The sequence below is a fragment of the Schistocerca americana genome, chromosome 2 (genome assembly GCF_021461395.2).
Source record: "Schistocerca americana isolate TAMUIC-IGC-003095 chromosome 2, iqSchAmer2.1, whole genome shotgun sequence".
NCBI classification, from domain to species: Eukaryota; Metazoa; Arthropoda; class Insecta; order Orthoptera; family Acrididae; genus Schistocerca; species Schistocerca americana.
This window is the reverse complement of record NC_060120.1, coordinates 318,635,648-318,651,941: the sequence shown is the minus strand read 5'-3', so window position 1 is coordinate 318,651,941 and position 16,294 is coordinate 318,635,648.

Genomic DNA, 16,294 nt, shown 5'->3' with positions numbered 1-16,294 from the left:
TTCTCGCTTTAGCAAACTCATTGTTTAGAATATTCTTAAGAATTCTGCAGTAGACTGACCTTAAGGTTACTGCTCTACTTTTTTGCTCGTGCATCCTTTCGCCTTTCTCATACACGTGAGTAAAATTCGCTTTTTATCGGTCGCTTGGGACTGTTTGGTGAGCGAAAGAGTCACGATAAATGCGAGCTAAGAAGTCCCTTAAATCCGGCTATACTGTCTGTAGTACCGAACTGGAAATCTATCAGAGACTTGCGCTTTAGTCGTTTTCATCTGATTCTGTTGCTGTTCTACACCAGGGATGCTTCTATCCGGGTATTTCGTACGTGGACGTCCAAGAGGCCGTCTTTCCCGTCCCTACCATGCTGAACCTGTTTAGTTGGGCTCTGATGGCGTAACCTCTATTTCGGCTTTAATATCGTCTACAATATCTTGTTTAAGTCGCAGACCTCATTATTATCTAATACTGTCCAATCATTATTCGTGCTTTTTGTTATGGGTCTAAATATTCTCAAGATTTTGCGTTCGTATATGCTTAAATTCCCCCGTTTTTGAAAGTCCATATTCCATTCCATAGCGTTGCACCCCAGAATGCATTCAGTGTGCACGCCAAAATTTTTTGAAGTTTCTATCCGTTGAGCTTAGTGCGAAGCAGGCCAGCTCGGGACCAATGTGTCTACTGGTAAGTCAAAATAATGTAACACCGATATACTAGGAGGCAAGGCATAATTCGATCGTTGCCATAGAACCTCCGAGCGAGGGAACAAAATACATCATAGCAGTGCAATATGAAGTAACGCTCCATAACTCCAAGCAGTAGAGTGCCACTGCGATAGTCAAACGTGGCAGAAAGACCCGAGCTCGACAACCCAAAACAGTTATTGAGCTACCTCAACGAGGTAAGAAACACTGAAGAGACCGAAAAATTTTGGGCAAATTCGCTTATCCACCTGGATCTTCCGCATCGTAAGTTCAAAATCTGATGATCTAGTAGCCGGCTTTCGGAGCTCACATTCACATTCAGTCGTGCCGCTATACTGCTCCTATCTCCGGTATCAGAGAGAATGACGGTCCGATGAGCTTCAATGAAATCAGAAATCACCACAGACTATAACCGCATTAATGTGATACCTATTTGAGACGACACCCAAGTTTTCTTTGAACCTTTCAGCAACTGTATTATCTGACACTTAAAGTTAATGGCTTTCGAGGGACAATGAGTAAGTGGTTCACTTCAAACTTTACGAAACAGGGGGATATGATAAATAGCTCGAGCAGCTCTCATCATAAATCGTTTCCTGAGCTACGACAAATAACTACTGGCGTTCCTGAAGTTTCAATTCTAGGATTAATTGTGTTCCATCTACATGCAAGTGAGCCGGCCGAAGTGGCCGTGCGGTTAAAGGCGCTGCAGTCTGGAACCGCAAGACCGCTACGGTCGCAGGTTCGAATCCTGCCTCGGGCATGGATGTTTGTGATATCCTTAGGTTAGTTAGGTTTAACTAGTTCTAAGTTCTAGGGGACTAATGACCTCAGCAGTTGAGTTCCATAGTGCTCAGAGCCATTTGAACCATACATGCAAGTGACCTGCTATGTTAGTATAGGCAAGCATAATTGTCAAGCCCAACTGACCGGCAGAAAATACAGGAGCAATAAATTAAATAGCCAAAAGTATTATCGACTGGTTCTCAGTAAATGGTTCATCACTTAACTTGCAACATGCTGCCATTCCGACTAGAAGGTTTATAAGGAGTTCTTTCCGTTCTGTACGAGGCAAAATGTAAGATCAACAATGACAGTACATCACGGGAAAGGAAAACTGACTATTCTAAGTTTCTGGGAGTGCGTATTGATGAGAACTTCAATTGGAAATCATGTGTTATAGACCTGACACTTGAGGAACGTTTTCTCTAAGAATAATTGCTAACTTTGGTGATGTACGTATTAAAAGTATAACTTTGAGTACATCCATTCATTGATCTCGAACGGACTAATTTACGGTGGCAAATCCACACATAGATAGATCATATTTTCTGCGTAGAAACTAGCCGTACGAATACTATCTTGTATCCAGTCTCGAACTGCAAGTAGACAACTATTTAAAAAATAGGAATATTAGTAACAGCCTTAAAATACATTTACTTCCGTACGAAGTTCGTTCTGAACAATTAGGCATAACATGTTAATGATGGTTGCATTCATATACATAACATTTGGGCCAGAAATACCTGCCAATGTTCACAATTCAAACTTACTCTTGGACAGAAATGGGCAAAGTACGCAACCATGAACATGTTTGACAACCTTGCGAATTAAAGGTGCTGGTGGATACTGAATGTATTAAAAAATAGAAATTTTAGTTGGCAATTCCTTCTCCCCATAGATAGTATGTGTGTGGTTGGGCTGGATAGTATGTATGCGGAGTAGATAGAATGTTTGTGACTGGGTGACATTTGTCAAATTTTGGTGCAGGTTAACAGAGAAAAACCGATTATACAAATGAGCAGAATTTGACTGTTTTCACAAACAAAATGAATTTGAGTTGTAAATCTGTTGACATGTTGCACATCGTGATGAGTTGTCTTGAATATGATCAGTGGAACGTGCAAAAACGAGGTCATGGGAGACGGAGCACAAGATCAGATTGAGAGAGTATGGCCACGGTAGTCGTTTTCAAAGGAAACGTAGCGGTATGTGCTTCAAGCTATTTAGAGAAACCTCGGAACAAATAGGTCTGAGTTCAGAGGCGAAGAATTGAATTCCACTCTTCCAAAAGTATGTTAATAACCGCGCCACCGCACTTTGCTCTATTTTAAGAGATACAGGCAAAGCGACGCGACTTTCTGTGACGGGCAAAGCGCTGGAACCAACCCCCAGACAAGGAGTGAGAAGCGCTCCATTCGAGGGCGATGTCGCCACATCCACGAAACGTGGTACGTGATGAGCAGCAAGCACGCTACCAGTGGGGGGTCCAATTTGTGAAGAATGCGGCCTGGCGAATGCTGCAAAAGCCCGCCTGGACTGGACCAGTACGGAGCAACCAGCCGCGATGTACAGGAATGCCGCGAAGCGCCGCGCCGCCGCTGGCCTTGATGGCTGGCTGGTGCTCCCCTCTATCACAGGCGTCTGCGTATCCCAAACTCGCACTCATTACACGATAATTGGCCTCTTCGCAGAAAGAGGAATTTAGCGCTGTTGGTGATGATACACTGGATTACATATAACGAGGACACGCACTGACGGTCCAAAACATTATGACTACTGACAACCGCAAGATTGAATGCCACGTGACATGGCAAGGAAAATACACACGTCAAAATTATCTAAGGGACAATCTATTTTTCTCTTAGTTAAAAATCATAGGTCTATTGGGCATACACGAATGTGAGTCCATAAATAAGTCGCAAACTGGGATAGAGATATCAGAACTGCGTGTGCCACCCTGAAATTTCTTTTTCCTTTTCAGCATTCTCCACTTGTAAACTTAAACCCTAATCCCATCACTCGACGAAGGGGCAAACTCCTGCAGCATAGAATTTTTGTGGCAGCATTCACTAACTAGTGACCTCCCGCGATATAACTAGTTTATTTGCTTCCATAAATTACTGTGTGATTTAAGTGTCAGGAAGTCATTTCTGAAAGTATTTGTATGGAGTGTACCCATGTATGGAAGTGAAACATGGACGATAAATATTTTTGACAAGAAGAGAATAGAAGCTTTCGAAATGTGGTGCTACAGAAGAATGCTGAAGATTAGATGGGTAGATCACATAACTAATGAGGAAGTATTGAATAGGATTGGGGAGAAGAGACGTTTGTGGCACAACTTGACTAGAAGAAGGGATCGGTTGGTAGAAAATGTTCTGAAGCATCGAGGGATCACCAATTTAGTATTTGAGGGCAGTGTGGAGGGTAAAAATCTTAGAGGGAGACCAAGAGATGAATACACTAAGCAGATTCAGAAGGATGTAGGTTGCGGTAGGTACTGGGAGATGAAGAGGCTTGCACAGGATAGAGTAGCATGGACAGCTGCACCAAACCAGTCTCAGGACTGAAGACCATAACAACAACAACAAATTACTGCAGCCCACAAGACCGATGTGTCTTGGGGGTAGCGAAATACCCCTAGAAGGGGAAACAATGTGCCATAACTGGTAAACAGAGTGCCCAGAACACTACTTGTCTGTGATTTGTTAAATTCCTGTATCCAAATGAACAAAAGTTTCTATGCAATGCGTTTCTAATCATACATGGGACGAATTTCACTGTGGACGTACTTAGCGGAGAGTCCTTCGCCTCACAAAACTCTCGTTGTTCTACACTCATTCTCACAAATTAAGGATAATACTGATACATGGTGAAACAACGCTCTGGTGGGCGGTTTGCGGGTTTAAATCACCTCGGGGTATGACCATGCGGTGCATTTGACCTGCGGTCGTCGCACGGTGTCGCTGGCAGCAGTCCACATACGCAGAGATGTATTGGTGCATGTCAGAGTACGGTGCAGCGAGTAAGTGCGTAGACGTTTTCAGACGTGCTAATGGTGACTGTGTGTTGAAAATGGCTCAAAGAACACATATTGGTGACGTTATGAGGGATAGAATACTAGGGCGACTGGAGGCTGGTCAAACACAGCTAGTCATAGCACTGGCCCTCCGTGTGCCACAAAGTGTGATCTCAAGATTATGGCAACGATTCCAGGAGACAGGTAACGTCTCCAGGAGCTACAGTATGGAACGTCCACATTGTACAACACAACAAGAAGACCGATATCTCATCACCAGTGCCCGCAGACGGGCCTTACCGCAGCCACTGGAACTGTTGTCTCCACACAGTCTACAGACGACTGAACAGACATGGTTTATTCTCCTGGAGACCTGCAAGATGCATTCCACTGACTCACAGGAGAGCCCGTAAAGCCTGGTGTCAAGAACGCAGTACATGGTCATTGGAACAGTGCTCCCAGGTATTGTTCACGGACGAGTCCAGGTATAGTCTGAACAGTGATTCTCGCCCAGTTTTCATCTGGCGTGAACCAGGAACCAGATACCAACCCCTTAATGTCCTTGAAAGGGACCTGTACGGAGGTCGTGGTTTGATGGTGTGGGGTGGGATTATGATTGGTGCACGTACACCCCTGCATGTCTTTGACAGAGAAACTGTAACAGGTCAGGTGCATCGGGATATCATTTTGCACCGGTATGTCCGCCTTTTCAGGGGTTCTGTGGGTCCCACCTTCCTCCTGAAAAATGATAACGCACGGCCCACCGAGCTGCCATCGTGGAGGAGTACCTTGAAATAGAAGATGTCAGACGAATGGAGTGGCCTGCGTGTTCTCTAGACCTAAACCCCATCGAGCACGTTTTGGATGCTCTCGGTCGACGTATCGCTGCTCGCCTTCAAACCCCTAGGACACTTCAGGAGCTCCGACAGGCACTGGTGCAAGAATGGGAGGCTATACCCCAGCAGCTGCTCGACCACCTGATCCAGAGTATGCCAACCCGTTGTGCGTCCTGTATACGTATGCATGGTGATCATATCCCATATTGATGTCGGGGTACATGCGCAGGAAACAGTGGCGTTTTATAGCAAATGTGTTTCGGGACGGTTTTCTCAACTTATCACCAATACCGTGGACTTACAGATCTGTGTCGTGTGTGTTCCCTGTGTGCCTATGCTATTAGCGCCAGTTTGTGTAGTGCCACGTTATGTGACACTGCATTCTGCAATTATCCTTAATTTATGAGCATGAGTGTAGTTTATTCGGTTCCTTAAACTACTGCAGCCCACAAGACCGATGCGTCTTGGGGGTAGCCAAATACCCCTAGAAGGGAAAACAATGTCCCATATCTGGATATTATTGTGCGCAGAACGCTACTTGTCTCTGATTTTTTTTCCGTTGTTAAATTCCTGTATTCAAATTAAAAAAAAGTTTCAATGAAATGCGTTTCTAATCATACATGTGACGAATTTCACTACGGACGTACTTAGCGGAGAGTCCCTCGCCTCACAAAAATCTCGTTGTTCTAGATACACACTCATAGCACACCTGGCACCTTGGTCTGACAGTAGGTCATTAATCATTGGCCGCGGAATGCTCTGTAAGGGTCCCTTCCACGCGACACGTGCTACCATCTTCTCGATACGTATAGGCGCGAAATTTAAAACGATATTCCATATTCTGGGGTTTGTGACTTATTTACTGACTCACCCTTGTAAACTGTCGGAACAAAAATGTAACATACTCAAAGCAAAGACATGGTCGTTTTATTGACAACTGATGTAACAGGTAGTTCATCATTGTACGAGTATATGGAAACAAATTCAAACCACGAAACAGACGTCACAGTAAAGTGTACCGTAAAGCGGGGTGACTTTGAACATTTTAAGTTCATTTCTGTAAATTAAACAGAAACTTATGAAAATATTGACAAGGAACTTTTTGGGAAGTTGCAAGAGGTGTTGCTGAATATGATAAGCAGATTAAACATTTTTTTATCCCTCAAGCCTAGGTTTCAAATGGTTCAAATGGCTCTGAGCACTATGAGACATAACATCTGAGGTCATCATTCCCCTAGAACTTAGAGCTACTTACACCTAAGTAACCGAAGGACATCACACACATCCATGCCAGAGGCAGGATCCGAACCTGCGACTGTAGCACGCGCCTAGTTTATTTTATTTATTTATTTATTTTTAAATTTTTCACTGTTCAATTTCACCCTATGGGGCAGGGTCACTTTGAACATGTAAACATTTGTCTATTATGTGGGAGTCATGTAAATTACTGTTAAACAACACCCCTATCATACGAAACAGCATGATATTTTGTATATAAATATAGTTTTAAAAGTAACTTAATTAGAAAAATTTGAGTATTTTTTATGAGGTTTCTTTAATCACCTGAAACTGTTCGTACGATTACGGCTTAATTTTGCTAATAATGGAAATGGGTACTGAGCTAGTTATGAAATAAGAAAACTATTTAGAAACAGATATTTTCAAAACAGTCTGTATGACTTTAATAAAAGAAATGAAAAAAAGTTATCACATTTCAAAGAATTACACCTGTAAACACTCTACAGGAAAGGAAGTTGCCACGAAAGATTTTTCACTCTAGCAGGTGTCGTAGACATCAAATTTAAACTCAAAATGAAGCCTTCCCTTCAATCTTCCTTAGAATCAGGTAGAATCCTACAAATGTCATCTTTCTCAAAATCTGACACATTGGGAACGTTTGGCCACACAAGAAAACTTCATCTGATTCCACCTTACAATGCCATTTCCTCGGAAGCGTAATTTCATCATCAGTGATAACACGTCCAACACTATTTTACACTTTTCTTTGAAGGAAACTTCACTAAAACATGTTTCCCATGGAGCTGATGTGTCAAAGTATAGGGAAGGCACTGTTCAAACTCGCCCCTTGAAAGACAAGCCTTCATATTTTATTTTTTTACGTCACCAAAGAATAAATTTAACATTTTATGTTTTCTGTAAATGTTCAAGTGTTAACCTTGCACATAAAAACTCGTTTCAAATTCTAAACTCAAAAATGTTTTTGCCGTTGCGAACGAAGTTACATTTTCAGGAAATTGTTTTATTTTCTGGCGTTGGTATACAATGTTGTTTCATAGCGACTGTCATGTCATCTGAAAGTAACGATCATTCGTAATACTTAACGACTCTGACCTTAGTTCCATATTTGCATTTGTTTTAAAAAGACGCTAAATTGCTTTTCAAAGTCACCTCGCCGTTCAAAGTCACGCCGCTTTACGGTTCATAAAGAGTCGCATCAGCACACAGTCTACCCCTCTCTGACGTCAACCGAGGAGCGTACCCTCGCATGCAAACGATCATGAAGGTGCCGAATGGCATCCTGCGATAGATTTTCCCATGCATATTGTGACTTTTGTTGCAGTTCGGCAATGGTCCTTGCTGGCCCTGGCGGCCATGTCCCATAAGTGTTCACTTTAGAAGAGATACGGTGATCTTCCTGGCCAGGGCAGCTGTTGTGAAACACGAAGACCACGTTGCGTCGCTTCAGCCGTTTGTAGACTTCCAATAGCCCAGTGGAAAAGGACATCAGCTTTCCGTCGAAGAAAGAGCAGTAACAAGGGGATAACAACCCGTGCAATGTTGCGGGGACTGGTTGCCTTATCCAGAAACACCAGATGTGTGTCCACAGTGTAACCCCCCCACCCCCTTTGGAGGGATCTGTTTGTCCTGGACGGACGCACTCCTGAATAGGCCGCTCATCAGGTCTACAACGTAGACGGGTACGTCAATCACTCACATGCGGACAGAGCCTACTTTCATCACTGACAACAACAGAGTGCCATTCCACTCTCTGGTCGTGACACCAGAGTAGCCGTGCTTGGCGATGTCGTGGTGCCAGTGGTATACTGGCAAGAGGCACACGTGATCTTAGTCTTACTGTAGGCAAACTGTTCGCAGTAGTCCTTGCTGCCAAAGCATGTGCAACATGTGCCAGGATTTCTTCCATCGATGCTGCTCGGTCGGTCACCGCTCTCGTACATTGCGTCGATCTCGACCTGCGCCTTTATTATGTGGTATCGGCACCTTCTTGACACTCTCGAAAAGAGAGAGGAGATCTCACCTTCAGAAATGTTTCGCCAGTGATGTCTAAGCGAGCATACAAATGATCCTGACAGTGGATGTTGCCCACCCCTCCGAAACTCTTTCTTTGAGGGTTGTCCCAAAAGTGCTGTATGGGGTTTAGATCAGAAGATAGCGCAGGCCACTGTAGTACTTGAATGTTATCTTACAAACCATTGAGACACTGCTCTGGCAAAATGTGGTCTGGCGCTATCATGCGTTTAGATGAATTCAGGCCTATAGTCCTCAGCAGCCGGAAGCACCAAAGGCTGCAGAACCTTTTGAATATAAAGATTTTACCGCTGTGTGTTCCTCTTATAAAAAAGAGGTCCGATTTTCTATTAGTCTTGATTCCTCCCAAGACCATGATAGTAGCTCTTTAAATTTATGTACTTCCTGTACGTTTAGGCTCCACGTGGTCGCCTCCATATCGACACTTTCCTTGAATCTCGATGAAAACAGAATCGGGATTCATCCGCAAAGGGGGCTTGTCGCCAATGATGTCGATGGCACCGCAGAACACAACCAATAGCTGGAAACTTCAAAGGTCGACGACCGTGAAGGCATCTTTCATGCAGTCTATTTCTGGTACTTTGGACTGAAACAACTACATTACTTTTATTTTGTAAGGCACTTCTTAACGCTCTGGCAGTGGGTGTTCTTCCTTTCAGAGTCTAAGGAATAGTAATCTCCCTGTCCAGCAGTGACAACCCTTAGTTTTCCTTGGTGCCCTTCTTCTGCAATGCAAAATTGTTGATAACGACTCCACATTCTTGAAATTGTACCTATTCTCGTATTTATAAAAAAGAGGTCCGATTTTCTATTAGTCTTGATTCCTCCCCAAACCATGATAGTAGCTCTTTAAATTTATGTACTTCCTGTACGTTTAGGCTCCACGTGGTCGCCTCCATATCGACACTTTCCTTGAATCTCGATGAAAACAGAATCGGGATTCATCCGCAAAGGGGGCTTGTCGCCAATGATGTCGATGGCGCCGCAGAACACAACCAATAGCTGGAAACTTCAAAGGTCGACGACCGTGAAGGCATCTTTCATGCAGTCTATTTCTGGTACTTTGGACTGAAACAACTACATTAGTTTTATTTTGTAAGGCACTTCTTAACGCTCTGGCAGTGGGTGTTCTTCCTTTCAGAGTCTAAGGAATAGTAATCTCCCTGTCCAGCAGTGACAACCCTTAGTTTTCCTTGGTGCCTTTCTTCTGCAATGCAAAATTGTTGATAACGACTCCACATTCTTGAAATTGTACCTATTCTCGTATTTAGAGACCTTGCAGCATCATGTGATTCGTTATTTCCAATTATGGCAGCCGCCTTAAACATTTCATCATTAAACCGGCTCTTAACCGTATATCATCATTTTACACAGTTAATGTCCGCTGTTACAGAGGGAATTCAAAAAGTTTGGCACAGTCGTTTCTAATTTTTTAATTTTTGCAGGAGGAGAATGAAATTTTTTGTCAACATACTTGGAACATTTAGCTATAAGTTGGTGTACAAAAGTATTTTCTTTTATTTACAGGTGAGCCATAATGAACCGTGAAGTAGATGTCAGGTTTCGACAACGGTCGACTCTGCCACATCGCCGGTCGGAGTGGCCAACGATTCTAGGGGCTTCAGTCTGGAACCGCGCTACCGCTACGGTCGCAGGTTAGAATCCTGCCTCGGGCATGGATGTGTGTGCTGTCCTTAGGTTAGTTAGGTTTAAGTAGTTCTAAGTTCTAGGGGACTGATGACCTCAGAAGTTAAGTCCCATAGTGCTCAGAGCCATTTGAAGCCTCTGCCACATCGATTCACAGGAAGTTGCTGCCTGTTTATGGGGAGGCCACAGTGGATCGCAGCAGTGTCCAGCGGTGGTTGCAGAGGTTTAAAGAAGCTGATTTCTCTGCACTGGATGCGGTAGACCATCGACAGCAGTGAATGATGTGAATAAGGACACCATTGATCAAATCATCCTTTGTCATTGGGTAGTGTGATATCACTGGTACAGCAACTAGGGTAGAGAAAAATCTGTGTACGTTGAGTGCCTAGCTTATTGACAAGAGAAATGAAAACGATGAGGAAGAATGTGTGTGAGGGTCTCATGAAGACCTTCACTGAATAGTGGAAAGAGTGTTTTGATGGCGTCATTACCCAGGATGAACATAGTTGTTTTTGTCCGAACCCGAGAGCAAAACCCAATCCATGGAGTGGCGTCATCCGGGTTCCCCTAGGAAGAAGAAACCAAGACTTTCTCGAACAGCAGGCCGAAAGGTGATGGCCTCCTTCTTCTGAGATCAGTGTGGTGTAATTTTCGTTGACTTTTTGGAACCGGCCTCCACAATTAACCGGGACCGTTACTGTTTGTCATTGGACACGCTGCGACGTGGCATCAAGACCCACAGACCACAACTTCAGGGTCAGCTCATCAGACGGTACCATGACAATGCCAAACCCCACACAGCCCTTATGACCCAGGAGAAAATCAGGAAAATGGGTTGGAAAATTTTTCCTCATCCTCCCAACAGTTCTGACTTGGCTCCGTTTGACTTACTTTGGTCGTGTGAAGGCCCACCTGCGCGCTAAAACATTTGATAGTGAGAAAGATTATTTCCTATGTCAAGCGATGGTGTAAAAGTTAATCCACAGAGTTTTACCAAAGTGCTTTTACATGACGGAAAGAACGTTGGGCCAGATGTGTCACAGCTGATGGAGGCTACATTAGCTAAATGTCCCAATTATGCTCACAGAAAATTTCATTCTCCTCTTGCAAAAAATAAAAAATTTAGAGACGACTGTGCAAAACTTTTAGAGCGCCGATTGTAAAACATCCTTATTTACACGGTCCAATAGCATTAATGTGAGCACCACCTATGTTCGAGCTCAATTACAATAACCACTCACAGACGGCAGGTTGCACGACCAGCAGTGGAGGGTATAGCATGAAAGTCGGGGAGGAAGGGAGCGCGGAACACAGTGCAGTCATTGGAATACGGAGACGTCCAGAAGGGCATCGTTGGCTTTCGGTCCAAGAGTGGAAGTATTTCCGAAGCGGCTAATTTTGCGAACTTCTCGTGTGCCGCCGTGGTTAACGAGTACCGTGCATGTCAAAATGGCACTATCCAAAGCTGGCGTCGAGGCAATCGTGTTGCACAAAGGGCCACAGAGATCATGAGTGGACGACGGATGTGCGTATGTGTACAGGTGAATAGACGTGCAACTGTTAAGCAACTGACACTAGATGAACAAAGGGCTGCCAATAGTGTCTCCTCAACGACAGTGCAGCGAACATTGCTGCGTGTGGGCCTCCGCAACAGGTGCCTGCTTCATGCTTCCACGATGACTGCTGTTTATCAGAGGAGACTGGAATTTGCACGCCATTTACCGCAGCTGGACGTCCACCGAGTGGTGACAGGTGGCCTTTCCGGATGAATCACGTTTTATACTTCATAGGGTAGATGGCCGTTCGCGCGTACAGCCGTGCAGCAGTCGTCGGAAGGGTCCAGGCCGGAGGAGGGAGCTTTATGGTTCAAATGGCTCTGAGCACTATGGGACTCAACTGCTGTGGTCATAAGTCCCCTAGAACTTAGAACTACTTAAACCTAACTAACCTAAGGACAGCACACAACACCCAGCCATCACGAGGCAGAGAAAATCCCTGACCCCGCCGGTAATCGAACCCGGGAACCCGGGCGTGGGAAGCGAGAACGCTACCGCACGACCACGAGAGGGAGCTTTATGGTCTGGAGACTCTTTTAATGGCGTTCCCCCTATGATCTCGTTATTTGGGAAGCCACCTTGGATCTACACAGGAACATATTTATGCTTGGGGACTGTTCACCCCTGTATGCAGTTTGTTTTCTCTTGGACACGATGGCTTCTAACAGCAGGCGGATACAACGTGTCACACAGCTCGTAGTGTTCGTGAGTGATTCTGAGAGCATCAGGTTGACTCTACCAAATTCCCCTGCCCGCCAAACTCCCCGGATTCAAACCTAATCGAGAATCTGTGGGACTATCTCGATCGTGTTGTTAGAGGTCCATAGACACGGGTTCCCAGGTAGATGCCGTGTTTCTTGACTTGCGCAAGGTGTTCGATACAGTTCCCCATAGTCGTTTAATGAACAAAGTAGGAGCATATGGACTATCAGAGTAATTGTGTGATTGGATTGAAGAGTTCCTACATAACAGAACGCAGCATGTCATTCTCAATGGAGAGAAGTCTTCCGAAGTAAGAGTGATTTCAGGTGTGCTGCAGGGGAGTGTCGTAGGACCGTTGCTATTTACAATATACACTCCTGGAAATTGAAATAAGAACACCGTGAATTCATTGTCCCAGGAAGGGGAAACTTTATTGACACATTCCTGGGGTCAGATACATCACATGATCACACTGACAGAACCACAGGCACATAGACACAGGCAACAGAGCATGCACAATGTCGGCACTAGTACAGTGTATATCCACCTTTCGCAGCAATGCAGGCTGCTATTCTCCCATGGAGACGATCGTAGAGATGCTGGATGTAGTCCTATGGAACGGCTTGCCATGCCATTTCCACCTGGCGCCTCAGTTGGACCAGCGTTCGTGCTGGACGTGCAGACCGCTTGAGACGACGCTTCATCCAGTCCCAAACATGCTCAATGGGGGACAGATCCGGAGATCTTGCTGGCCAGGGTAGTTGACTTACACCCTCTAGAGCACGTTGGGTGGCACGGGATACATGCGGACGTGCATTGTCCTGTTGGAACAGCAAGTTCCCTTGCCGGTCTAGGAATGGTAGAACAATGGGTTCGATGACGGTTTGGATGTACCGTGCACTATTCAGTGTCCCCTCGACGATCACCAGTGGTGTACGGCCAGTGTAGGAGATCGCTCCCCACACCATGATGCCGGGTGTTGGCCCTGTGTGCCTCGGTCGTATGCAGTCCTGATTGTGGCGCTCACCTGCACGGCGCCAAACACGCATACGGCCATCATTGGCACCAAGGCAGAAGCGACTCTCATCGCTGACGACGACACGTCTCCATTCGTCCCTCCATTCACGCCTGTCGCGACACCACTGGAGGCGGGCTGCACGATGTTGGGGCGTGAGCGGAAGACGGCCTAACGGTGTGCGGGACCGTAGCCCATCTTCATGGAGACGGTTGCGAATGGTCCTCGCCGATACCCCAGGAGCAATAGTGTCCCTAATTTGCTGGGAAGTGGCGGTGCGGTCCCCTACGGCACTGCGTAGGATCCTACGGTCTTGGCGTGCATCCGTGCGTCGCTGCGGTCCGGTCCCAGGTCGACGGGCACGTGCACCTTCCGCCGACCACTGGCGACAACATCGATGTACTGTGGAGACCTCATGCCCCACGTGTTGAGCAATTCGGCGGTACGTCCACCCGGCCTCCCGCATGCCCACTATACGCCCTCGCTCAAAGTCCGTCAACTGCACATACGGTTCACGTCCACGCTGTCACGGCATGCTACCAGTGTTAAAGACTGCGATGGAGCTCCGTATGCCACGGCAAACTGGCTGACACTGACGGCGGCGGTGCACAAATGCTGCGCAGCTAGCGCCATTCGACGGCCAACACCGCGATTCCTGGTGTGTCCGCTGTGCCGTGCGTGTGATCATTGCTTGTACAGCCCTCTCGCAGTGTCCGGAACAAGTATGGTGGGTCTGACACACCGGTGTCAATGTGTTCTTTTTTCCATTTCCAGGAGTGTACATAAATGACGTTGTGGATAACATCGGAAGTTCACTGAGGCTTTTTTTCGGATGATGCTGTGGTATATCCAGAGGTTGTAACAATGGAAAATTGTACTGAAATGCAGGAGGATCTGCAACGAATTGACGCATGGTGCAGGGAATGGCTATTGAATCTCAATGTAGACAAGTGTAATGTGCTGCGAATACATAGTAATAAAGATCCTTTATCATTTAGCTACAATATAGCAGGTCAGCAACTGGAAGCAGTTAACTGCATAAATTATCTGGGAGTAGGCATTAGGAGTGATTTAAAATGGAATGATCATAAAAAGTTCATCGTTGGTAAAGCAGATGCCAGACTAAGATTCACTGGGAGAATCCTAAGGAAATGCAATCCGAAAACAAAGAAAGTAGGTTACAGTACACTTGTTCGCCCACTGCTTGAATATTGCTCACCGGTGTGGGATCCGTACCAGATAGGGTTGATAGAAGAGATAGAGAAGATCCAACGGAGAGCAGCGCGCTTCGTTACAGGATCATTTAGTAATCGCGAAAGCGTTCCGTAGATGATAAACTCCAGAGGAAGACTTTGCAGGAGAGACGCTCAGTAGCTCGGTACGGGCTTTTGTTGAAGTTTCGAGAACATACCTTCACCGAGGAGTCAAGCAGTACATTGCTCCCTCCTACGTATACCTCGCGAAGAGACCATGAGGATAAAATCAGAGAGATTAGAGCCCACACAGAGGCAGACCGACAATCTGTCTTTCCACGAACAATACGAGACTGGGAGAAGGGAGAAACGATAGAGGTACTCAAAGTACCCTCCGCCGTACACCGCCGGTGGCTTGAAGAGTATGGATGTAGATGTAGACGTAGATGTAGATATGGATTCTCAACCAACAAACCTACCTAGCGCAGGTGGCCACTGCACTGGAGTCGCAATGGCTCCACATCCCTGTCGCTACCTTCCAAAAGGTCACCGACTCTCTTCCTGCACATCCTCGCTGTAAAACACAGTTATTCGGTTCTTTTGACAGGTGGTCATATTACTGGATCCTATAATTCTATCCAGTGTAACCATACAAAATAACAACATTGGCTATGATAACTGGATAGAATGACAAATTCTTAATAGTTTAATATTCACTTCCAGTCAACTTGGTCATCTTTTTATTATTTCCAGTTATGTAGTTGTTCCTAAGACAATTCTGATGTGTCTACTCAAATGGAGCAGAACTGGATACCGTGGTAAACGGATAAAATGACAAATGCTTACTACTTTAATATTCAGTTCCATTCATTTGGTCATCTTTTTATTATTTCCAATTTTTTAGTTGTTCCTAAGGCAATTTTGATGTGTTATGTAAGTGGAGCAGAACCACTGCAACCGATAACACGGGTCGCAAATGGGGAAATCCACTGATTGACGAAGGTCACATTGTTATGGGTCGACGCCTCGCAAGGGGCATCTCGGAAACGCAAAGCTGGTCGGCTGTTCGCCCTCTGCTTTCGCGGGCGGATACGGAAAATGGTTCACGGTCCATGAAATCACTAGTAGACGGCAATGTGTTGGACGTCCATGCTTCATCAAAGTACATGCAGATCAGAGGCTTCCCTATCCTGTAAAACAGTATTGGACGCCATATTCGACATATCTGACGACAGAGTACAATGCTGGTGCAACCACCAGTGCTCCTCAGCACACCCTTCAGTGCACATTTTTGAACAGAAGGCTGCACAGTAGACGATCCCCCCGCATGATCCTTGTTCACCCAACTCTTCTTTACTTTATCCGATCAGGCCCAATGGACCGCTCGCTGCTTTGAGAGATTGCCTCCACATCAGCCTGTCTTCGGCTCCTTTCTGCCATCCTTACAGCATCCCACTCTCTGAAGGTCTTTGGATACAAAGTCACTGCGTCGAATTGTAGGTCTTGCTACGGGCCTTCTGCCGGTCGGCGTGGTGTTGAGTACAGTTTTCGGC